This window comes from Hermetia illucens, chromosome 6 (genome assembly GCF_905115235.1).
Source record: "Hermetia illucens chromosome 6, iHerIll2.2.curated.20191125, whole genome shotgun sequence".
Classification (NCBI taxonomy): Eukaryota; Metazoa; Arthropoda; class Insecta; order Diptera; family Stratiomyidae; genus Hermetia; species Hermetia illucens.
The window spans coordinates 62,781,979-62,808,725 of record NC_051854.1 but is presented as its reverse complement, the minus strand read 5'-3'; the positions used below and the strand labels follow the sequence as shown (position 1 = coordinate 62,808,725).

Sequence of the window (26,747 nt, the reverse complement as noted above, 5' to 3'; positions counted from 1 at the left end):
GATCCATTCAGTGTTTTCATTCCACTGGGGTTTTCTTACACTAGCCGACGTTCGCCCTTTGGCCATATGTTTTTGAGTGGCCTGTGATACTGTTTGGACATCAGGTTAGGGCTTGTCCTTGCAATTTCTTTCATCTTACTGCCACTTGTTATAAAGAGCTTTGATAGCTTTTACCATATTCTTTATGGACTGGTGCACGTTGTGCTTGCTTTTGATGAACTCGGACAGTTAAACTATTTTTGCCCCCGACTGGGTGAAGGGTGATTCTTCCGGATCAGGGCTCTGTTCTCTATGAGCCCGACGGGATTACTACTTTTATGCGCTCCTTCACCTTTGGCTTTTATAGACCTTCCCTGTACTCTTTATTTTACAGTCTTTGGCTTTTGCAGAGGTCTCATAGTTGACGAGCACCTCCTAAATAGGTCCTTTTCTTAGTCCTGGAGTACCTCCGTCTGTCAGTCTGTTTGCCATACCCGATTTACTCGGGAACGGCTGAACCTATTCTCATGAAATTCGGTGAGAATGTGTGATCCGTGAATCCCTTTATATATAATGAGTGGCATCATGCTGCCCTAAGGCAGTGAGGGCTAAAAATGTATGCCGCTAGAACCTATCCAACCGAGAAATTTGAAAAATTTACAATGCCACACCTATACGAAAACTAGGCCTCAAAATCCATCCCATTCCGATATCTGCTCAAATAAATACTGTTCTCAAATTAGGATTATTAATAAATAAATTTTTGGTGCCAAACCAAACCAATAAATAACTTTATTATGTGGCATTTGGTTTTTTCAAGCTTTCTTTAATGTATCAACATCGACGGCGGAACAACCGGTATCCGGTCTAGGCCGGCTTTAAGACGGAACTCCAGATATCCCGTTTTTGTGTCGAGGTCCATCATTTCGATATTGCTAGAAGCTGGCTGGCGTGCTGACCTACGCCATCGCTCCATTTCAGACAGGGTCTACCTCGTTTTCTTTTTCTGCAATAGACTCTTGTAGACTTTCCGGACAGGATCATCCTCACTTTGATTATGTGGCCCGCCCACCGCAACCTATTGAGCGGAATTTTATCCACAACCAGACGGTCATGGTATCGCTCATAGATTTCGTCGTTACCTAGGTTGCGGGATCGTCCATCCTCATATAGGGGGCTAAAAATTCTTCGGAGGCTTCTTCTCTCGAACGAAGCGAGGAGATCGAAATTTTTTCTAGCAAGAACCCAAGTCTCTGAGGAATACATGAGGACTGGCAAGATCATACTCTTCTACAGTTAGAGCTTAGACTCTATGGTGAGAACAGTTTTTGTAAGCGGATTTCATCGTCGTAGCTGTCATCAGTTGTGATTTTCGACCCTAGATAGGAAAAATTATCAACGGTCTCAAAGTTGTTGTCTCCTATCTTTATTTTTCTCGTTTGACTAGTTCGATTTGATGTTGTTGGTTGGTTGGTTTTTGGTGCTGACGTTGCCATCATATATCTCGTGTTGCCTTCATTGATGTGCAGCCCAAAATGTCGCGCCGTCTCCTTGATCTAGATGAAGGCAATTTGTACGTCTCAGGTCATTCTTCCTATGATGTCGATATCGTCAGCATAGGCCAGTAGTTGGGTGGACTTGAAGAGGATTGTACCTCTTGCATTCACCTCAGCATCACGGATCACTTTTTCCAGGGTAAGGTTAAAGAGGACGCATAATAAGGCATCTCCCTGTCTTAGACCGTTGTTGATGTTGAAAAGTCTCGTGATCGTGCTGCTTTTATCTGACCTCGCACATTGGACAGGGTCAGCCTAGTGAGTCTTATCAATTTCGTCAGGGTACCGAATAAATATACTATTATTAACTTTATTTGTGCAGATATCGATGCGGGATGTATTTTGAGGTTTTGTTTCACACAAAATCTGAAATAGGGCGGGGGGGTAAGATTCTTTATAAATGGAACTTTAATATTTTACTGAAATCTCAATTATTCTCATTAATTATGATGTGAACATCTTAATTGCATGACTTAAGGTACAGTAAATTCACGCAAAATTGATAAGTCTGAACTGCTATAGCTTTGACACTAAGAGAGGAATTTCTACGAAACTTGGCATTATTATCCGCGATACTATCCTCTATGTCGCGGCATCGGTGTAGCCGTTTTGAAGAAAAGTGCGTGTGACAGACTGACAGACAGAAGTGAATCGCTTTTTAATAAGGATCTGTTTTACAAAAACCTTGAAGCTATGTGTAAATTAGCACCTCGGTTGCTCCTCAGCTGAGCTCGAAGGTAGCATTCAACGGCTGGCTGGATTCAGTACAAAGAGATTCAAAAAGCTCTAAAGAAGGGCATAAGGTTCGCCAAACGACCATCATTGAGAGACTTTTGCGAAAATATTAACTCTCTTAGGGCAACCTCAAAGCTTAAGCGGATCCATGCCAAAGAACTTAGCCAGCAGTTGGGTTTACACTTTTACAGAATGGAAGGTACACAGAAAGCGATAAAGAAACGACAAACCATGTGCTTGAAGTGTACTTCCCAGGCAGCATCCAAAATCTCATCTCAACGCCGAAAAATACATACAGCCCTCAACCGAAAGATTGGACTCTGGCATGCAAAGTAGTTTCACTGGAACGAGTGAAATGGGCATTTAACTCGTTCCATAGATACAAGTCTGCGGGACCGGATGGTATTATTCCTGCTCTAGTAATAGAGGGAATGGAGGCTTAGCACATGCTTATATTCCAATCAGCTGCGGTCATGTGAAGGTAATAATTATCCCTAAACCAGGGTAACCCACCTACATATACGCAAAAATTTCCGACCGATCACTGTAACTACCTTTCTGTTAAAAGGACTGGCAAGGCTAGTAGGTGCCAACTTCACTGTAGGCAACATTTCTACTAGAAAGGCAAATTTACGGAGACAACACTCCATGAGCTAAAGGCAAAAATTGAGAAGGCGATTTCCGATAAAGAATGCGCCTTAGGCGCCTCCTATTATTCCTCATTTACGGCGATTTGTAACGCGGCAATACAGCACGGAATCGATCCACTGTTAATCAGTTGGATTTTTCACGTGCGAGAGTGGAGAAAGATTCAGATATTGGTCAGACAGAAGTCTGTTGTGACAGAATGTCTCAGGGGTTGTCGACAGGGAGAGGTTTTCTCCTCTTTGTTAAAGCTCCTAGTTATGGACACCTTGCTATGGCTCATAAAGGCCACAAAGTCCTTCGCATAAGCATTTGCGGATGATTTAGCTTTACAAGTATATGCAAGTTTGCAGGCACAGTATGTGACCGTCTGAATGCAACATTGCATGTAATCCACGGTTGGTGCATCCATAACGGACTCACGGTGAACGCTAGGAAGACTGGACTAATTATGTTCACTAGGAACGTCAGGTAGGGCAGCTACACATTACTCACCTTAGCAGGGGCGAAAATCCAGCTGATACAAACAGTAAAATATTTAGGGGCACATCTCGACTCCAAGTTAACGTGGAAGCATCATATCCAGAGATTGCTCTAATAATGTAGGACTGCGACAGGTACAACCTCGGGACTGTCACCAAAACGGATTCATTGGATGTTTACATCCATAATAAAGCCCATTTTGAGGTATGCATGTATCGTCTGGTGGCCGAGACTGACCTCTGCTAACAGCAAGAAGCTGACCTAAGTATTACTGGAGTAATGAGTTGTACACTGACCACGGCAGCTAACGACGCATGTAGGCTTGAAATTGTTGGCGCATGGAAAGGCGGTCATCTGAAAATTGGCTGACAGACTGGTTCGTCAAGGTTCTGGATCCACAATGGTAGGGCCAGAATCAGGTTTTGGCTCTGGACACCTACTGTCGAGTCTACTCTGAAAAGGGAAATGGCAAGGATTCAGTCGAATGGAGAAATTTGAACTTCTGTCGGCAGGCGAAAATATTTGTAAAGGAACCTGGGGCCGCTTGAGCGACAATTTTGTTGTTCTTTAAAAAATGGAACATGAAAACCATAGTAGGGTTTTCAACCGGACACTTTTCCTTAAACTACCACATTGAAAAAATCGGAGTGGCGGTTTCGGCCATATGTAGCCAATGGGAGAAGAAGGAGGAGACACCCATGGCCTGGCCTCCTCAGACCTAAGACGAAGATACCTTGGTAGAGTGTTTCTTTAACGAAGAGTCAGTGTATTCTCTGTGTCTGGAGAATGCTCTCAGACTCATGAAACTCTGCGAACATTGTAGGCGAGACGTCGAGGGATCGACTGTACAATGGACCTAACCAAGGTCTCAGTGCTTGAAGCTGCGGTTCTACTCACTAAACTAAACTAACCTAGCACATTCGTTTTGCACGTACTTTATGGCTACACATGTGTTACATGTGAGCATAATTTTCTCAAACTTAACTAGTCAAAGGAATGGTTTGCACACGATATGGGTACGGCTGAAAATACATGTTTTGAAGCCTTTTCGTATAAATTGCAAAAAAAAAAAATAATAATTCGTACTTACGAGATTTGCCTCTGTATGGTTTGACTGACTCCGGATTAACATAGCATATGACAAGCAAAATCCGCAAAGCAGTTCAAACATCAGAGCCTCGTCCTATTTGAAATTAGGTCAGACGGAAAACCATATCCATCCCCTCGTAACCCTACCCGTATCACTGCTTATGTGTACACACCGCAACAAGTTGGGATATCAACAGATTATTAATAAGATAGCAACAAACCTCATTCCAATTCCACTTTAAATGTATTTCGAAACAACAACGGAAAAAAGCCCAACGAAATGTGGTCTAAGTTATTTCAGGCACGAAAAGGTGGCCAACGTACGAAATTTTCCCAGCCGTATATGAAATGTCGCGGGACAGGACTCAATGCGGTTATCATTTATATCCATTGAAGTTTATGTTTATATTGCGTGATTTGTTGGAGCGGCTTTTCACACGTTGCCTATGTCAGTTGTGCGGCGTAAGGACTCGTATTCAACTTGCCTGCCAACATTTTCCGCAAGAATTTATACATGGCCAATTGCTCTGGAATTGCTTTCGTGTTTGGCTTCAGACGGTATTTCGATGATATTCATTACGGCATGGTAATTCGCTAAAAAAAAATAAGTCAATATGAGATTTGATAAAATTGATAGACTCATTTGGCACGCTAACTGAGTGCTCACCTAGCCAAAATGCCTGCGTTTTCCCCGGGGTGGTAGGGGTGTTTGTGGGGGCGTTTGTGAGCTGTTCGTTGCCTTTTACATGAATAAATGAATTTATTATTTATTTCAATAATGATAATTTGTCGTTCTTATTAGGTTAGTTACCTAATTCAGAACACAGTAATTACTTTCTAGCGTAGCAGTAGTGTCATGCTGGGTATGGTATGCACTTTTAATTCATTTATCATATAATTAGAGATTAGTTAAAATATGGTCGTCGTATTTATTTAACCTTCGTTGACAGGTTGTCTGGAGGGTGAGTGAACAATACACCCACAGTGACCATGAGGCCATCTTTCTCGAAATCAGGAACGGAGAAGGCGACAGTCGAGGGAGTAACAAAAGCGGAAAAACCAGGATAGCGGAGTGGTCCACTGGCGGCTTTAGAAGGAGGTTACGACCAAAAAGGAATGGCATTGGAAAAAGTGAGCCAGTTATGTCAACGGGTAACTGGGGAATGCCACTCTATAATGCCGCGACGTAATTTACATCCTAGCAGAAAACCAATCTACTGGTGGAACCAGGAAATCGCGCTGTTGAGAGCATCGTATTTGCGAGCGAGGAGACTTTGTCAAAGGACCAGAGGGAAGCCAGAACATCGGCAGTCGGAGAAACAATACCGCGATCTTCGAAGCAGCCTTAAGAAGCCTATACGGGAAAGTAAGCGAAATTGCTACAAGCAGTTGTGCCTTGAGGAAAATATGAACCCATGGAGCGGTGCTTACAAAGTTGTCATGAACAAGATTCGTGAACAAAAATCACCCCAAATGACGTGCACGCGACTCCTGTTCAAAATAATCGCAACCCTTTTCCCACAACAGGAAGAAAGTGGACCTCATCCAATAGTTCAACAGGACGTCCTCTCAATCCCGGGGAGGAACTACGGAAGATCTGTGGACAAATTGGGGACAATAAGGCTCCGGTATTGGACAGGATTCCAAGCAAAGCGCTATAGTTGGCTGTTCAAATTAGGCTTCGGAAGGAGTGTTTCCCGCTCAGTAGAAAATCAGAGGTTGGTTCTGCTACCGAGGCCCCAAAAACCACCTGGCGCACCCTGTTCATATCGCCTTATCTGTATTTTAGAAGCTATGGGGAAGATGTTGGAGAGGGTGGCATACAACAGGCTGCTTCCGTTCATAGAGCTAGCCTGGCGGTCTATAGGCGCGCCAGCATGAGTTTCGCAGAGCGAAACCATTGCAACGACCATAGACCTGGCTCCGGAGGCATCCGCCGCTGGTAAGCCTTAAACTCGGCCAACTGGGGTTAGGTTGAGGACTTCCTGAGATAATGGAGATTTACCTCTTCTTTACTTCTTTTGTACGAGACGGGCGACGGGCCGAAGAAATATATAAGGCTGCGTACTGGGACCCCTGCTGTGGAGTGGAACATAATATATGATGGAGTGCTCGGCCTCCGCGTGCCAAAGGAGGCAACATTGATTGGATTTGCAGACGACCTGGCAGTGGTCGTAGTTGCGAAACATGACCAGGACGTGGAATTGTATGCAAGTGAAACCATTCATGTCATGAAATTGAACCTGGCCGAAGATAAGACGAAGGCGGTCCTTATTACCTATCGCAGGAAAAACAAGACTGTCAAAATCCGGGTTGGTGATCACGAGGTCGTATCAAATTCGAGATCGACGCCAAGTTTAGCTTCAAGGAACACCTATACTATTCTCGTGAAAAGGCAGCAAAGCCTAGTTCACCTCTAGCAAGGGTGGCACTAAACATTGGAGGACCAGAATCTAGTCGCCGGTTGCTTATCGCAGGGGGGGGGGGGGGGAATCTATCCTGCTATACGCGGCTCTTGTTCGGGCATGCGCGCAGGATAACACGGTGAACCAGGGAAAGGTAAGTTCGGTATATCGGCCAATCGCGCTGAGGGTGTGCAATGCATATAGGACGGTATCAGATGATGATTCCCTTTAATTTTCTAGCGAACGAGGTACACTGTCTCTACCGGAGAAGGAGGGTGACTCCGGCCGAAGTGACTGCGGTCTTCCGAAAGGCCACTAGGAAAGAGCTGTACAGGAGATGGCAGGAACGGTGGGATAGTTCCGAAAAAAGGCCGCTGGACCCATACACTGACCCCGTGTATGGAGCGACGGGTCGAGTGTAAACATGAAGAATTGAGTTACCACCCAATGCAGTTCCTTACGGGACACGGTGGATATAGGAGGTACTTGGATCGCTTCATATTGTATGTTCCCCAGACTGTCCCATATGCACCGCTACATCCGAGGACCCGGAGTATGTTACGGTCCACTGTCAGAGATTCGCGAATGAAAGAGGGAGGTTAAACGAGGCCCTCAACGCAGTTATCGGACCCCAAAATTTCGTAGAGAAGATGCTGAGATCCGCAGCAAACTGGAGTGCGGTGAACTCAACTGGAACGAGCTCGGGAAGCGTGACGGACGAGCGACTTTGTTCTGCTACGGTAAACCAGAGCCCTCCTCGCGAAATAATACTTCACGGTGGTCTCGAGTGATATGAACGGAGAAGTGGAGGTGGTTTTAGTGGCTGAGAATTTCACGCACTGCTGCAACCTGGCGCCGCAAGTATTTCCATCTTCACCCATAAAAACAAAAGTAACATGTTTTTATATGTACATGCTAATCATGGGTGGTCAAAGGGTAGTATAAGTCCCAGAGCGAAACGTGGATTGGTACCCACGATGGAGCATAAAACCTGGGAAATGCCTGCTGAACCAACACCAACAGCTCTACTACCAAACCCTATCTCCACCTCCACGTGGTGACCGCTGGGAGCTCTTTCTTAACGAAAAGCTGCAGACGGAGAAGGATGAAGGCGAGTCTCCCGCGCCTAAAAACGGGACAAATTGTACCAACTGGTCCTCCAGGTTGGGGGTTGGGTAGGGCTGACAACCCTACACGGAAAACAACTCGTTACGAAGCCACAACAGGAGCCTCGGACAGGACGGATTTTAAAACGACGGACCCGGCAACGAACACGGAATAAAGATTTGCGCATTTTCTCATGGATCGTGCGCTCCCTGTACAGAGATGAAGCTGACCAGCAGCTAGCCGATACCCTGTCCCAATATAGGGCTGATATAACAGCGTTGCAAGAGATGCGATGGACAGGGACCGGTTTCCTGGAGAAGAGCCACTACACCATATATTATAGCGGCCATCCAGTAAACCATGTGCTCGGAGTAGGTTTCTTAGTCAGCCAAAAAATGAAACCTGCTGTTATCGGCTTTGAAAACATAAGCGAACGGCTATGCACTCTGCGCTTGCGAGGCAAGTTTAGAAATATAAGCCTCATCAACGTTCACGCCCCTACAGAGGAGACTGCAGAGTCGGAGAAGGATACCTTCTACGAGGCAGTAGAACGAACCCTCGAAGCCTGTCCCAGATATGATATCAAAATCATACTTGGGGATTTTATCAGCCAAGTAGGGAAGGAGCCCGTATTCAGGCGATACGTTGGCTCCCATAGCTTACACGAAAAAACAAATGATAACGGACTGCGGACTATTCAATTAGCAGGGTCACACGAAATGGTTGTTGGAAGTACCTGGTTTGCGCGGAAAGCGGTCCACAAACATACGTGGGCCTCTCCAGACGGGACCACTTTCAACCAAATTGACCACGTGTTGATCGAACGCCGCCACCTCTCAGCCTTGATGAATGTTAGAACATATAGGGGGGCCAATATAGACTCGGATCACTATCTCGTTGGCATGGTGCTCCGAGCTCGAATAACAATACCACCTAGAATCCCCTCTGACCATCAGGTGAGAGTGAACACTGAAGCCATCCACAACACAACCCTCCGCGACACCTATAAGAGGGAAATGGATGCCGCAATAACCGCAGTCAACAGAGGACCTGGAGATGAAGCATCAACAAATGATCTTCACAATCACCTGAAGAACGTTATCATGGATACGGCCACAAACATACTTGGCCCCAGCCGCAAAAGGAGTCGGAACGGCTGGTTTGACGATGAATGTAAGCTAGCAACGGAACGGAAGAATGCCGCATACCGAGTAATGTTGCATTCTCAAAGAACGCGGGCACGCCCGGAGACTTATCACGAACTCCGAAGAGTGGAGAAGCGACTTCACAGACGGAAAAAGGAAGCCTGGGAGAACCAACAAGTCTATGAACTAGAAAAGTACAGGGAGCAACCGCACCAGGCGCGGAAGTTTTACCAACAAGTCAGGAGGATGAAGCCTTACACACCTCGATGCTCATCCTGCCGAGACAAAGAGGGAAATCTGATTTCCGACAGAATGGGCGTATTGGAGCGATGGGTTGAGTACTTTGATAAGCTACTGAACAACCAGAACATCGGCGAGTTGGAGGTCCCGCCAACTGAAGACGACGGACAAATACTGCCACCACCAAGTTTAGGAGAAACAGTCCGTGCAATTCATCGGCTAAAAAATCATAAGTCGCCAGGAGCCGATGGAATTACAGCCGAATTGGTTAAATATGGAGGCGACCAATTACACCAAGTGGTTCATCAACTTGTGCTCAAGGTATGGGACAGCGAATCAATGCCTGACGATTGGCAACGAGGCATTATCTGTCTCATACATAAAAAGGGAGATATCACACAGTGCAGCAATTATAGAGGTATCACGTTGCTGAGTACCATCTATAAGATATTCTCCACTATCTTGCTAGGCCGGATAGCCCCATACGCCCAGAACATCATTGGCCCATACCAAAGAGGCTTCACTCCAGGCAAATCAGCAACAGATCAGATTTTCTCTCTGCGGTACACGGCCATGAGAGAATTCGGTATCCCGACGAAATTAATAAGACTGACTAGGCTGACCCTGACCAATGTGCGAGGCCAGATAAAAGCAGCAGGATCACTCTCAAGACCATTCGACATCAACAACGGTCTACGACAAGGGGATGCGCTATCATGCGTCCTCTTTGACCTGGCCCTCGAGAAAGTGATCCGTGATGCCGAGGTAAATGCAAGAGGTACGATCCTCTTCAAGTCTACCCAACTACTGGCCTATGCTGACGATATCGACATCATGGGAAGAACGACCCGAGATGTACAAACTGCCTTCATCCAGATCGAGCAGGCGGCGCGAGATCTTGGGCTGCACATCAAAGAAGGCAAGACAAAATATATGGTGGCAACGTCAGCACCAAAGACGAATCAACCAACAACATCAAACCGCACTGGTCAAACACAAACACGAAGAAGAATAAGGATAGGAGAATACAACTTTGAGATCGTTGACAATTTCTCCTATCTAGGGTCGAAAATCACAACCGATAACAACTACGATGTTGAAATCCGCGCACGGTTGTTGTCAGCCAACAGAGCCTATTTCAGCTTACAAAGACTGTTCCGCTCGAAACGTCTCACCATAGGGTCAAAGCTCTTACTGTACAAGACTATGATCTTGCCAGTCCTCATGTATTCCTCGGAAACTTGGGTTCTTAGCAAGAAAAAATGCGAACTCTTGGACGCGTTCGAGAGAAGAATCCTCCGAAGAATTTTTGGCCTTGCACATGAGGATGGGCGATTCCGTAGAATACACAATGACGAAATCTATGGGCGGTACCGTGACCGTCCGGTTGTGGATAAAATCCGGCTCAATAGGTTACGGTGGGCGGGTCACTTAATCCGTATGGATGAGGATGATCCCGCCCGGAAAGTCTATAAGGGCAATATCTATGGTAGAAAAAGAAGACGAGGCAGGCCCTGCCTAAGATGGAGCGATGGCGTGGGTCAGGACGCCAGACAGCTTTTAGGAATATCGAATTGGTGGACCTCGGCGCAAAACCGGGATGTCTGGAGTTCCTTATTAAGGCAGGCCTAGACCGGATACCGGTTGTTGCGCCGTTGATGATGATGATGATGATGCTAATCAAGCTTTGAGGTACGGTCTAACTCAGATAGATATATTTGTACATTAAAGCAGCGGTGTTCAATATACGTACTGTATATGTACATATGTATGCTTTTATGCACGAAGTAAGTCGGAAATATGGGTAAGATCAATTTATATATGTGCATGTATAAGTATGGTATTCGGTAATAGGCAATGTTTGTTTATTTAGGGTGAGCATAATATCTACGCTTGTAATATGTACGTATATCTTATAGTTTAAAAAAAATATGAAGGAATATTTTGAGTTTCTAGCCAAATATGATTGGAAAATGTGCGTAGAAAGTTAGTAGTCCAACGAAACATCATCATCTCCATTACCGCAAGTAGCCGTTCATTGTCTTTTATAGTCGGTCAACACTCAGAACCATAGAGAGCGACAGGATGGACGACATTGCGATAAATTTTAGATTTGAGACGTTCGTTGATACGCCGATCATAAAGAACACCAGTTGTGGAACACCACTTCATCCAGGTTGCGTTAATGCGTGAAGCAATTTCATAGTGCAGTTCTGCATTGGCTGATAGCGTGGACCCGAGGTATTTGAATTGCTCAGTTCTGGGATTGGAAAGTGATTTTCATGGGGATCGGTCGTCAAAAAGTCAGATTTATTTAGATTTAATCTGAGGCCGTGTTGCATGAAGCGATCATTTCATTTTTGGACAAGTTGCTCGAGATCATTTTTGCTATTAGGTGCTATAAAAACATCATCTGATCGCCATATATCGTGTACACAGCAAAGCAACTATTTCCTGAAGTGCCTCCGGATATTTATTGTCACTCGCTCAATTCTAAATTTGTTGGAATAGAAATTTCGTGAAACATTTTTCGATATTATTATATGGAAATTGATCAATATTACAAATGGCCGTCAGTCGTTCAAGGGCCATTTTTTATTGGAAAAAAAGGGGTGAACTTCGAGTGGTTACTACGCTTTTTCACTTAGCCATATGCTGGGCAAACGTTACAATTCGCCGTATTGTTACTTCCTTACGTTTTAATAATTTTCCGCGTTTTCCCTAACGTTTAAGCCTCTAGGGTTGGGGAGGCCCTAGAGGCTTAAACTTCCATTCTATTTTTCAGTGGGACTGTGCTTCAGTTTATTATTATCGTCCATATGGGTAATAAGTCCAAAGTGACCGAAGAAGCACAAAGATGATTTCAATCTATGACAAGCGCAAATCGAACACGGGGCAATGAGCTCGAGTAGCTGAAGGTGAAGCTACTAAGCCATTACACCATCTAGTATTAAAGATAGATAATCGATTCACCCTTGTAATTGACTGTAGTCAATTTGGATGGTGATTCTGGTCATCCGTATTCATCACAGGCATTACACCCTACTTGGTCAATTTTAATATATCTGGTGGTTCTTGCTTTGTGGTTGATTACATTCAATTAATAGTGAGTGCCCATTTTATGCAAGTTTCTTAATATGTTACATTTAATGACGTTCATATGTCTGTTCCTCAAAAGGCACCAGCCCTTTCCATACTATTACCCAGATTAAAAAAAATATTTTTAGAATCGGTTCATAGACAATCGAATGTTTAACCTCTTGGACGAATTCTGCCTGGAGAAATCTGTGCATCATGCGGTTCTGATATTCATTAAGTGCTTCCATTATTTACTCCAACTACCAGACTGCATTCAAGCCATTGTTTTCATCTCACAGCGATGTACATACATAGAACAATCACAAAATTTCAACGGAGGTAAATACTGGAGGTACATACGTACGAAGAAAAAAGGAAAAAAGAAAAATTCCATTCAGCTCTCAAAAGTATTTGAAACTATCTTTTAGTGTTCAAAAACTGTTGAGCATTTCAGTCAGAAGTTTAGCAGTCTTTTCACGGGAAAATAGTACAAAGGATTTCTATTTCATTCTCAAAACGGATTTTAATTGCTAGGAAGACTATCACGGTCTATATTTCAAGCGAAGGTTAAAAGTAAACACAGGATGGACTGAATTTCTTTGAGGAATTGTTTGTGCAACTATTTCTGCTTCATATCTTATATTAACAAAATGTTGTGATATGGATGGTGATAGTTTATATGGTTTATATGATTTCAGGAATACGTTTGGAGGACTATAAACCAAGGTTTATCATGTTGAATCTCAGATCACTGTACGTAAGTATTAAATTCAAATTAGGAAAATAGAATTGAGTGGTTGTGTTGATGTTAGTAGTGTTCAGTAGTACATAAGTTTGGGAGGGATGACTTAAAATTCTTTAAATTGGAAATGGGAGTCATCCTAATTTTCTAATTATGATAGTCTGCAATGAGATTCTTTCCTCCCCTATACATATATCCTTATAGGTTTTAACAAGCCGGGAAACCAAAATCTGGACGTCTCAGGTATGAAAGGTTTTGTGTATTGTTTATTTGTGTTTTATCATGCAGGTTTTCTTCTGATGGAAATCGTCGGGGATACATATTAAAAGTTATTATTCCACTTTATGTTGTACAAACTCTATCAAACTCTGTGGCTCCTGACAAGCTGGTTTGACAACTCCAAAACAAAGTCAGTTCTACAAGGAATGCGATAAACCGCATTCTTTTTACATCTTATATAAAAACGTCAGCACCGAAGACGAATCAACCAACAACATCAAACCGCACTGGTCAAACACAAACACGAAGAAGAATAAGGATAGGAGAATACAACTTTGAGACCGTTGACAATTTCTCCTATCTAGGGTCGAAAATCACAATCGATAACAACTACGATGATGAAATCCGCGCACGGTTGTTGTCAGCCAACAGAGCCTATTTCAGCTTACAAAGACTGTTCCGCTCGAAACGTCTCACCATAGGGTCAAAGCTCTTACTGTAGAAGACTATGATCTTGCCAGTCCTCATGTATTCCTCGGAAACTTGGGTTCTTAGCAAGAAAAATTGCGAACTCTTGGCCGCGTTCGAGAGAAGAATCCTCCGAAGAATTTTTGGCCCCCTACATGAGGATGGACAATTTCGTAGCCTGGACAATGACGAAATCTATGAGCGATACCATGACCGTCCGGTTGTGGATAAAATCCGGCTCAATAGGTTACGGTGGGCGGGTCACTTAATCCGTATGGATGAGGATGATCCCACCCGGAAAGTCTATAAGGGCAATATCTATGGTAGAAAAAGAAGACGAGGCAGACCCTGCCTAAGATGGAGCGATGGTGTGGGCCAGGACGCCAGACAGCTTTTAGGAATATCGAATTGGTGGACCTCGGCGCAAAACCGGGATGTCTGGAGTTCCTTATTAAGGCAGGCCTAGACCGGATACCGGTTGTTGCGCCGTTGATGATGATGATATAAAAATATTTAAGTGGACATTTGTCCGATTAGTACCTAGTACATAATATATGTGCGTATATTATGTCACATTTGCGTACCAAAATTTGTAGGTTGATACATTATCCTATAGCCTAAATTACCGCAGAATTTCATGATTCTAGGATAAACTTAAGGAAGGTTTTGCATTCGCTTGAAATTGCTAGGTTTGAACTGCCATAATGTTAATTCTAATTATCAGATTCCCATGAAACTTAGCAGTATTATGCGCGGTACTATTTTCTATACTGGAAAATTCGTACTCCTACCATGAACTTAAGGGGGGTTTTCAAGTGAACTTAACAGCTAGTAATATCATCATCAACGGCGCAACAACCGGTATCCGGTCTAGGTCTACCTTAATAAGGAAGTCCAGTGCTTCATTTAAGGTAGGGCCTGCCTCGTCTTCTTTTTCTAACATAGATATTGCCCTTATAGACTTTCCGGCCTGGATCATCCTTGGTCTTAGTTTCGACATTTGCAGAAAAGGCGAGGAGTGCAACGACCGGAAATTGAGCAGCAGCCTGCCACTTCATGTCGGGAGTCATTGTAAGCCGGACCGGTGTGATTGGCCTTGCGTCGTTAGGTTGCCGAAACCTCGCGAAACAAAACAAACTCACACACAAACACACAATGAGATTGGGCATTTTTTGTCCATTTCCTAGCCAATAAGTAGGCTGCCCCGAAGAAACGATGTTTAATCTAGTGTCTCGAATTCCATACATGTTTGGAAAGTAATCAGTCTAGATCCAGAACGTGAGCGTTTAGCACTAAACTCTCGTCCGACAAAGAATCATTTCGTTTTTAATTGCATATTTTTTAAGTATAACTACGTAGGCCGTTAAAACTTGACTGAGATATGATCTTTGAAAGAGAAGAGTCCGTTCCGTAAACAACCTGAAGCTGAAACTTTAAACGTGTTTTTCTACAAATGTTTGAAGCAGGTGACCAAAATTACTCGAACATTTCCGAAAGAATCTTTTGGTAACTTTGGCAAGCTTATCCAATACATAAAATTATAGTGTTTAATCGTTTGATTTTCTGTTTCGATTTCGGCCATTTTGGAGACAAAAAACTGTTGGCCATTTTGTGGAAATTGTGTACTTTTTAAGGTTTTGTGTAAAGTAAGCCGTCTGTCTTTTTTTCTGGAGATGGAAATCTTCCAAAGACACTGGTACACATGTTCCAGCGTGTTAGATTTTTACCCCACTAAAACCACCCCTAATTCCCGTTCTCGAAACCATAACAAAGTATTTCGTCGCGCGGTGGACAAGGCTCCAGCCTCTCCTTTTGCCTATCGATTGCATTCACAACCGCGCCTTTCTTGCCTGGTTCAACCTGCAGTGAATCCGCCCTACCATGTCCTCCACTGCATTCCAGTTCTCCTGGCACGGAATGTCTTCTCTAGATGCTGGGAATTAACCTGTGGGTCCAACTTTTCTACCCCCCACCCCCACCGTTGTTGCCACTTGCTTAACGATTCCTTTCTTTCGGCGTTTTGCACGTCCCGGTCAGAGGAAGAATCGGATCCATCATAGATGCTTGTCATTTCATCGCCCAATCATTCTGGCTACTCCATAGGCGGTTTGCTTTAAGATGGCTCTATAACCACAGCATACTTTTAAGGCGGTCTTTCTATAAACCGCGGTTATCTTTTGAGCATGTCATATGCAATGCAGTTGACTAAATTCGCGCTACCTAGAGCAGTGGACATTTGGTATCATCCTTGCAAAGGCCATGCTAACATTGAACGCTTTGGTGCAACCATGTTGTAAGCGCTGCTTGAAATTCAGCCTCGCATCATCACTTCAAGGTATTTAATTCCTGGTTTTGAAGTGGTGATATGCTTTCAAATTCTAATACGGGCAGCGGTTTCCTTACATCGCTTCGTGATAAGCACCACCTCTGTTTTATACTTCCCAAGTGCAAGATCTACATCTGATTGCTTCGGATGAATATAATTCGACATCCGTCAGATTTGCAACAGCAATTGCCGCTATATTATCGGCGTAACCCACTATTGTGACCCCGCTAGTAACTGGAACAGTGAGGGCAACGTTACTGATGATGTTCCACAATAGCGGTCCCAGAACAGAGCCCTGTAGAACGAAGGCGTAGAGACAATGTATTCTCTGGCTCCATTGTCTGTGTTATACCAGAGCCTTCTATCTGTAAAGTAACTGTCAACTAGGGCAGTTAAGTAACTGGGTACATCAATCGCTACCAATGACCTTCTTATAAGCTTACAACTGGCAACGCATTTTTCACGTCAAGCCAGCCTTTCCATGCATCGCATTCTCATCTAAGCCAGTGGCCAATTTGATGGCGCCGACGGTTAATCTGGCCGGACGGAGCCAAATTGTCGGTCCCAGGCTCTCAACAGCCGGGAGCAATCTGTTGTAGATTATTCGCTCCAACATTTTCCTCATAGTGTCCAATAGGCGTATAGGTGGTGGTGTGGGAAGAAGAACAACATCAGCCTTTGTCTTTTCCAGCTTAAGCCGTTTGATTGATATACCGTAAAACCTACTGCCAGGCTACCGCAGTACTTCTCTCCAATACTTCTTTCGTCGTCACTGCGGTTATTACAGCTACATCTAAAAGTGGCTGCAGACTATAACCGCCGAAGCTCCCCTGAGGAAGCAAACCCTGAACAATTTTCAGTAGGAGATCGGGACATGTAATTTGTGGAGCTGCCAGACCTTTGAATCTGCTCTTTACAACCCTGTAGGCTCTTTGCCATGGGTCTATATTCGCCTCTGTGCAGAGTTATTAGAAGCAGCCCCTCTTGCTTTGCTTTAGGTTTCTTCAGCCGCTTGTCACGCTTTTTAAGTCAAAGACTATTCCTGGTGATTACTGTGTGTGTAGTGTTCACTGACGTTCGAGGGCATATCGCGAGCTAGTGAAAGACTAACAAAAATCAGATCCGCAACCGAACCGGACCCCCATTCCGGTAAGTATCAACTTGACCCCCGTTAGCCAATATGATATCTAACTGCGCAAAAGCCTCCAAGAGACAACGCCCTCTTGCATTCGCCAGTGAACTTCCCCATTCTTTGGCCCATGCATTGAAGTCTCCGGCGATGACTTTCGGTTTCCGGCATTTTGCATCTAAGACCGATCTGTCCAACATGTCCTCGAATTCAACCAATGGCAAGCTTGCCGGAGCATAGCAGTCGTTGACGTATATGCTGCCTATTTTTACCCATATGAACCCGCTTGTGGACTGCTTCATATATTCTTGGTCCCCGCATGTCCACAAGGTCGCCCCACCTGTAGGATCGGCTGCCCACACATTATTATTCTATAGTGTTCGCTTATTGTAGCCACTTGGACCTCTGATTCGTGAGTGGTATGCGAGGACATGTCTTGAACGCTCCTAAAATGATTGAAGTCGATTTGGAATAAACCTCATTTTCTCATTGCATTTAGCGCTTTTTTGAACTCGGGACACTAGCCACTTCCGACAATATGCCTGCTGTCCAAGGTGTCATTTTCGTCACACAACATGCATTTGGGATCCTTGCTGCATTCTCAAACAATGTGACTTTTTCCTTCACAAGTGCGGGTGTGCATACTCTCGCCATATGTCCGTACAATGGACATTTGAAGAATCTCTTCAACGAAATTTGCTCTCTAAAGCGACAGGCTATTGATCCAATACGGACCTTCTCAACATCCAACATCTTGCACACTGGTTCCGCTAGTAGCCGGATGGTCGCGGTCTATGTACCTCCATAAGCCTTTCTAAGGCTTCCAATGGATGCCTCCTGCAAGTCGTCCAGCTTGAATTGTTCCGCTAAAGCAGTGCAGATTTCCGCCTTACATAGTGTAGCGATCTCATGCTTTTGACCACGCACGGCAGCACTTTCTCCAAGTAAATTTTTGACTTGGTTCGGAGACTTTCCTATCCATCTGTTTGTCTATCACACGCATTTTTCCCGAAAACGATTATGCCGATTGACACCCAATTTTCTGGAAACTCTGGAACTGTGTATGCACACGCATATAGTGAGTTACATCGTCCTACGCCGAATTTAAAGGAAGGTCCCCATACATGCAAAAGGGGGTGCAAAATTTTTTATCAACAAATATTGTCATGCCGGGTATCAAATGAAAGGCCTCGACTACTTTTCAGAACTGATCTCAGTTTTGATATTTAATTCACAAGGGTGGAGAGATAGGACTGAAAAGAACTTATCCAACCACAGAATCTGAAAATAATCATTACTAATAAATTTATAATAGCTGAAAATTGTTGCTTCTGTGCAAATTTTAAGATTTGAATGTCAGTATCATGCAACAGTGGATATTCTGACACGGGACAAATGTACACTCAAATGATTTTATAACAGAAATACACAAAACCTTTCATACCTGAATCATTCAGCTTCTGGTTTCCCGACTTATTTAAATTCTTCATTCAAACACTAGTTTTTAAGGTTTTGTGTAAACACAAAACCTTATTAAAATCGGTTTACTGTCTGTCTGTCTGTCTGTCCGTCACACGCATTTTACTCGGAGACGGTTGTAGCGATTGACACTAAATTTGGTAAAAAGGTGGGAACTGTGAACACTCACGCATACAGTGAGTTACATCCTTTTACGTTGAATTTAAGGGGGGGTCCCCATACATGCAAAAGGGGGGTGTAAATTTCTTTTTCATCAAATATAGTCATGTGGGGTATCAAATGAAAGGCCTCGGTTAGTACTTTTCGAAGCCGGTCTTAGTTTTGACATTTGTTGGAAAGGTGGGGAGTACGGGGGGTTGAAAGTGATCATTCCTTTAAGGGGGCCATTCTCAGAAACCACCCAACCGAAAAATCTGAAAAAAATCAGGAGGCTGCCACTATATGGTGTCCGAAATACCTTCCATAGTGATATCTGTACAAATAAAGTTAATAATAGTATATTACCATAATTTTTAATAATTGACTGCAAACCCCCCTTAAGTTCATGCTAGCACGACGAAATTTCACAACAATATAGAGTATAGCATAGAGCATGATCTTACCAAGTTTGGTGGAAATCGCACTATTACTAACAAAGTTATAATACGTCAAAGTTGTGGCTTCTTCGCAAATTCAAGACTATGATGTCAATATCATCCGAAAGTGGATATTCTCACATAATATATGGATATTTTACGTGCTACGTACTAAGAAATACACAAAACCTTTCGTACCTGAAGCGTCCAGCTTCCGGTTTCCCGACTTGTTACTGTTATTGGTGGATCGTCCAGTTCCCCACAATTTTCGTCATTGCAAAATATGAAAATAAAAATACACTTTCTTTGACGGCCATTTGTAACACAACTGAAAGTTGTCCAGTTGTATGCACTTTAAGATAATATCGTTCGAAAAAGTTCGTAGTTTTCGTGATAATTACCTATTTTGTAAGTAACAAGTGTTATTTGACATTTAGATCTTGATATTTCCGTTCTGTCGTAAATATCAATATTAAAAAATACCTGCCTTTTGTTAACCTAAGTCTACATATGCATAAAAGGCTAAACCGCGAACTTCCTAGAGCAACATTTTCAAATTAAATGCCAAGCTGGTCTTAAACATTAACCTTCGTTGAAAACCTCCTCGACAAAGTTGTTGACAAATGCTAATTACTGTTAGATTCACCCTCGTAATCCCACAGGCACAGATTGACGATAATTTAATTCAATTAAAGTCCTTATTGACTCCACAAACCAGCCACCCATGTCCCACTGAAATGCGAGTGCATTTATGCCAAAAATTTCAGCCATTATTCTTTCAAACCCTACCCGCTCGGCAAGCGACTCCAATTTTTGGATATTATATCCTTTTTACGGAACACAAATTCGTTCCACTTTCCCTACACTCGCCTCGTATTTTTATTAGTGAGATATTATCTTGGTCCTTCCACTATATTATGGCCAGTCAGAGGCACATGGTGGCAAGCGTACGTAATACTTTTCATGGCCGATTTTCACAAATTGGGCGGAACTATATAGCCGGAAATGATTGGGAATTTTTAAAAGAGAATTTATTGGCAAGCATTTGAGGCGCCTTTGCGGTGCCACTATTTTGCCATTTGACTGGTGGAGGATCCTAAATCCGACATCATGTAACAGAGTCATATTCGCTGAGATATATGTATCCTTAATTGAGTTTTTTTTTCGGAGGATTTGGACGGATGAGCTTGCAATACGAGTTAAGAGAATGTCGTGATATGCAAAAAACGGGAGTGCCTTGATTCCTGGCTACGTGATATATTGCCGAAAAGATGGCAGTGTCAGAGGAAATTAAATAAGCAGGAGCTAGAGGATCTATATCTATATATGATTCATATGTTTGAAATTTGAAAGTCCTGTGTGTCGCCATAATAACTTTTTTGTTTAGTCTTCATCCTCTTTTTTCAAAATTTATGATTCTTACATTTCACAATGAATTTTGAATTAACTAGGTTTCTAGAAACCATACTCTATGAATATTCGTCAAATATGAACAATATAGGTTGTACTGTACATGTAATGTTCCTTGCATCGACAGGTAGTTGTCAACCACTGAGCCTATTTTCCCCTTACGCAGCATACACAATGTCTCAGGATCCGTGATGTTTGAAACGTTGTCGCCCTCGATAGCCATGCATTTAAGTCCCCATTTCTAACCAAAAATCGTTCGCATTCCATGACTGTCAAAACTGACAATTGCCATCTACGTCTTGCATCGACACTTCCTTCTAGTATTTGAAATTGCTGGGTAAGTTCCTTCCAAATGCCCCCTTTCCAGGCGATTTCATCGATATTTCTATACTCGAATACTATTTTGTGCTCTCCTTGGTCACTACCTTGTTTGTGGTGAGGTAGCCTGTAGTAGCTCACTATTATACTAATAGTGTCCAAAACTTGAATACGGAAGCCATAGATTTTTGCCTCTCCAAGTAGTAAGAAGTCATAGATCTCAAAATCACCCGTGATTTTAAGGAATCAAGTCGCAGCCGAAAGATTGATTTTGGAGCCCTCACTACATTCACCGACCAATATGAATTTGTAGAAGACACCTCGCCACTTCAGTGAAAAGCCTGCATTATTTGCCGCACAGTCAGTCAGAAAACTTCAGCCACAATGGTAGTGGTATGTACTGTTAGAAACTTATCTTCCGCCTCTACCAGGAAAAGTGCAAGGAAGAAAACTGATGATGGGACCGCAACTGGTCTAATACCGGTGAACCTGGCAAGGCCCCCAGTCAACAGGAGAGGCAGGCACCGCACGAGACAGCAGATCTTTTTAGGAATGAGGACATGGGAATTGCTGCACCACCAGCTGTGGCGTGGGTTCAGCTTTTACAATATGTGATATTAGGTTAACAAAGGGGGTTAGGATGTTTTTGATGAGAGATTCTGTATCCTGTATTCTAATATCAAATTTGCTAGAAGAGACCATGTTGAGATATTTCTGTTCCCAGGATCTAGCGGAGGCCACCTTACAGTACCAGATTAATGGTAAGAGAAAAAGCGTTATAGTTGCCTTTGTAATAATAACCTTATGATTTTTCAGTGACCTCCACTGACACAAGAATTAAGAAATCTGATAGCGCATGTAACTAGAGTCAAGTGATATTGAACTCTTAATAGGTTGTGATGTGAACACTTAACATATTTGTTACGAACCAGCGAATAAACTATAAGATGAGAGAATTGATCCAAGATTTTCTTCACTTCAGAAATGTTAGGGTTGATTATTGGCGGGTGCTAACAAAATCTCACCGTCTGATCACCGTTACCTAGAACTTACTCTGACTCTCCCACCCGAATAGACTATAATAAAAACACGGAATTCTAGGAAAATGAACTCAATCGAACGACTTCTGAACCGGGTTTGTAAAAGCAATGAGAATAAAGGCTACTTAAACTTCAGGAACTTACAGTGCGAATATAAAAGGCCCGTAAGAAGTTCAAAACGAAACTCTTTTTTAACATACTGTCAGGAATCGGAAGTCAAAAGAGAAGCTTAAAAACTGTCCAGAGCTCTTAAAAGGTATGAATCTGCCACGCAGGACTTTCTCAGAAAATCGGATGGATCTTTCATGAACTCCATAATTCGAGGCAATCAATGCCGACACCCTTTAAGATACACAATTTGGGAAATAGGTGACAAAGAAGAGAGAATCAGCGGTTTTCGCAAACCTTTCAACACGAAGTTCGAGAGCTGCTGTACATCTTTTTGAGCACTTCAAACCAAACCACCGCTCAGTTCTGTCAATGGCAGTAACCTGTCCAGAACTGAATGATTTAAATATCTCGGGTCAATGCTATCAGTCAATGGAGAACTGCGAAATGAAATTGCTTCACGCATTAACGCAACCTGGATAAAATGACATTCCACAACTGGTGTTCTTTGTGATCGACGTTTCGGCGAACGTCTCAAATCTACAATTCCCCGCAATGTCGTCCGTCTGCCGCTCTCTATAGTTCTGAGTGTTGGCCAACTATAAAAGACAATGAACGGCGTCTTACGGTAATGGGGACTAAGATGTTGCATTGGACTAGTGGCGTGACCCGTTTTGATCACATCCGAAATGAGGTGCTCAGAGGTGGCGGGGATGAAGACGGAGCGGCAACCCTGTCGGCCAAAGCAAAATCAAGTGGCCGAGGAGAACCTCCATAGCGGTGGCACCGGGAGACACTGTATCGCATTGGCTTGCCGGCCGTGATGCAGTAGGCGAATGCTCCAAAGGCCTAATCAGGGCGATTAGACTCGAATCTTTACGGGGACTCATCTGAAGTGGCGATAGTCACGAAACCTTACAAGGGGTATACTGGTACCATGGGAACCGGGATAGCTCTTGGACTCACATACTTCAGGAGAATTCCTGTCGTATGTGCGTTCAGCTCGGTTGTTTGCGGTTGGCCCCCTAGTGGGAGCTTCATGGAGGTTGTGGTTGCGTTCAAGCGAGCAGAGACCTTCGGATCTAAGCGTGGTGTTGCGTTTCAACACGGGTGCCGTACTCCTTAGTTCGGTAGAGATTCAGGTAGGTCTTGCATCCACCAGTATGAATGCTAAGCCATGCACTCGGTATAGACTGGTACCGTCGTTGCTTATCACAGCGGGGCTCTGATTGTGATCACAACATTAATCCATGTCTTAAGAAGACCGTGGGATTAAGTTAACGAGACAGGTATTCACGTAAAACCTCCCTTGGACTCACATCCGAAATGAGGATATCCGCGATCGGTATGCGGTTGCACCGATCATGGAAAAACTGCGAGTGAAGCGCTCTCGATGGTGTGGTCACGTAATTAATGCTAACGAGAATTCACTCACCAATATTGGTCTAAACATCGAAGTTAATGGTAAGCGGCCAAAAGGCCGGCCGAAACAACGGTGGCTTGATACGCTGGATGGAGATTTAAAAGCCTCGGGATTACATCCTGATCAGGCATTTGATAAAATAACATGGCAAAACCGATCACAACGAGCCGACCCCACTTGTGAACGGTACCAAGGCTGAAGAAAAAGAAGAAGATGTGAGGAGCGATGTGTGGCTGACAGTTCCGTGTCACATAGTTAAAAATTCTATTGGCCTCTATTTTTTAAAAAGCGATTTAAATAAATAATTTGATGGAAAGCACTGTATTGATAATTGTCAACCTTATACGCTTCACACTTGGAATTTATTAGCACATGTGAAGAACTTAACCTGCAACCGATACAAAAAAGTGCTGTGGAGAACTAGATTCTTCACAAATGGAATTTTAATATTTCACTCGAATGTCAATTTTTCTCGTTAACTATGACGTCAGCATCTTATGTGTATGGCTTAGGAATAGATAAGTTTAAGCTGCTATAACTTTAACACTAATATGTAGTTGGATTTGCATGAAACTTGGCATGCGTATGCACTGTCCTCTATGCCGGTGCAATTTAGTACTCCTAGGATGAACTTAAGGGGAGTAAGTTTATTTCAGCAGATATCAGAATGGGGCATATTTTGAGGCCTAGATTTCATCTAAGCGCACCACCCTGATTTTTTTTCCAATTTTTGGTTTGGATCCGGAGAGTGCTAATTGATACCTTTCATTCGATACCCCACATGACTATACTCGATGAAAAAAATGTTTACATCCCCCCTTTAGATGTATGGGGAGCCCCGCTTTAAACTCTACCTAAATTTATGTCACTCATTTTATGCTTCTGATTTCATAGTTCCCATATGTCCACCAAATTTCGTACGGATCGCTTTAGCCGTTTTGGAGAAAAGTGCGTGTGACAGACAGACAGCGAGTCGATTTTAATAAGTTTTTTTTTTCGCCAGAAAAAACAAAATGGCGGCGATTTTTCAACTTTTTCATTTTTTGGAGCAAAAAACGTAATGTAAATCAAAAGCGTTGAATGTGTACAATGACATATTGAAATTTCAAAGCGAATGGTCAAGTGTTTTTTTTTAATCCTCCACGTCAACCTAAAAAGCTTTGTTTTCGGAAAAACAGTGCGTACGAGTGCTAGGTCAGTGCGCCGACCGAGTTCGTCGTTTGATATAGTATCAGGCCAGCGTACCCTGATAATAACAGGTGTTGACTAAGGCTTGGAGGTGTCGAGTAACAGTCGGATTCACTTTCCATCTGCTACTCCCATATAGCAACGCGGAAAGAATACTAGGACACAATAGTCTCAACTTCATCTTGGTGTTGAGCTAACTGCATTTCCAGATTTTAGACAGTGCAGCGAAAGCGTATTTAGTTGCTAATGCGTCGGGCACGCTTCCTAGATTTACAAATCGATCAAGGCCTTCGATGCTTTGCCCATTAATGTAACAGACAGTGAATCTTGATTTTTTTTGGTGTTTATCTTCAATTTAACTCTATTTAACTCTATTTGCCTCTAACCCGATAGGAAAGCAAACAGATGTCATCAGGGTAGACGAGGTGTTTAAGGAAAGATGTCATGATCCATACGACTCCTCCACGTCCTCCGAACAAAGTAGCATGGAGAACGTCACCGATAACAAGGAGAAATATTGGTTAGAGTGGAGAAAATTTTCCTTGCTGGCCTCAACTTCCAGACTGCCGGCAATTAAGGAGTTGCGGTTTAAATGACTGATACTAAGCTGTCTGAACACTATTATTGTTTTTTTTGGGGAAGGGTAGGTGAATGCATTTACACAGAGGGTAGTAGACTCTCGCATCGGTACGTCGTCGGAATACCAACTAAACACCTCCCCCCTCGTCAGAGAGCTAGCCTGGAACCGTTTGGCACATTGCTTCGCGCTAGTCCCCGAACTCTCCCGCCTTGCAGAGCCTTCAAATTAAGGAATTCCTTTCACCAACGGGGGGGAGAGGGAACAACCAGTTCAAGGAATCTTGTGCAAGTAAGACTGAAAACCTCCATGTCCACTTAAGAACTGGCCCGGGAAGTAGTCAGTCTCACCATGCTTCCGATTCAGCTAGGCACCTAAGTTGCCGATAAGCTGCGCAGTCCATCTGCCTCTAGTTTCATTATGCCAACTGAGCTGCCACTAGTGTAGGATGCGTTGCCATTCTTCACGAGCAACCACCTCCCTTGGCTCTTCTCGCTTGGGCTTGTATATGGTTTGACGCTCCTTAGCAAAAAGGACAACGGGGATCATACCTGCGATCACCATCCGGGCCGGTTCAGAGACAGTGCGGAACGCAGACGCCACCCGCAAAACTCCCCATCTCTGTACTTGCGCAAGACACTTACAATATACTTCCTTGCCAAGTGCATCAGCCCATACCTCTGCACCGTAGAGCAGGACGGACTGCGTTGAATTCATTAGGAGACGTCGTCAGCTAGACGTAGGACTCCCAATATTTGCGATTAGCATACTTAACACCGAAACTTCAGCTGCAGACTTGTTCGCTGATGCTTTGATTTGCTTAAAAAAAAATCATCTTTGAGTGAACAGTCAGCCCAATGTACTTTACCGTTTTGACTCGATTATCAATCCGCCGAACGATATGCGACGCAGGGTCGGAATTCGCTTTTTACTGCGGTTTTTCCAGTGCAAGGTTGAAACCATGTCATCCATCTGCTTACCCGTCGCATCAATATGCCGATTCTGCTTTGCACCTGTTCTACAGTGCGTCCGGCAACAGGCGCCGCGACAATCTTTGCAAAACCGACAAAAGGCGACTCTTCTGGCATGTCAAGTTTAAGTAAACTATCATAGCAAGCATCCCGGCCCTAGGATGGATCCTTGCGACGACGTGACCTCCATCCTCCTCTGGCCCTCTAGAGTTTCATAGAGCAGGGAACGCAACGCGTATCGCTTCAGCGAGTCTACTTCTGATGAGCTTTTCGAGCACTTTTCCGGCAGTGTCAAACATACAAAGTGGGCGA

The 26,747-nt window shown here is 43.6% G+C and overlaps 1 protein-coding gene across 2 annotated transcripts in view; it reads left to right on the top strand.

Annotated features, from left to right (window-relative positions):
* LOC119660260 (Kv channel-interacting protein 1) overlaps window positions 1-26,747 on the top strand; it is a 386,504-nt gene that overhangs the window by 115,369 nt on the left and 244,388 nt on the right. The window contains exon 3 of one of the 2 annotated variants that reach the window (XM_038068719.1): window positions 13,161-13,215. The gene's annotated coding sequence lies outside the window, so the exon portion shown is untranslated. Of the gene's footprint in view, window positions 1-13,160; window positions 13,220-26,747 lie in introns of both variants that reach the window. The other variant, XM_038068718.1, reaches the window with a different exon arrangement.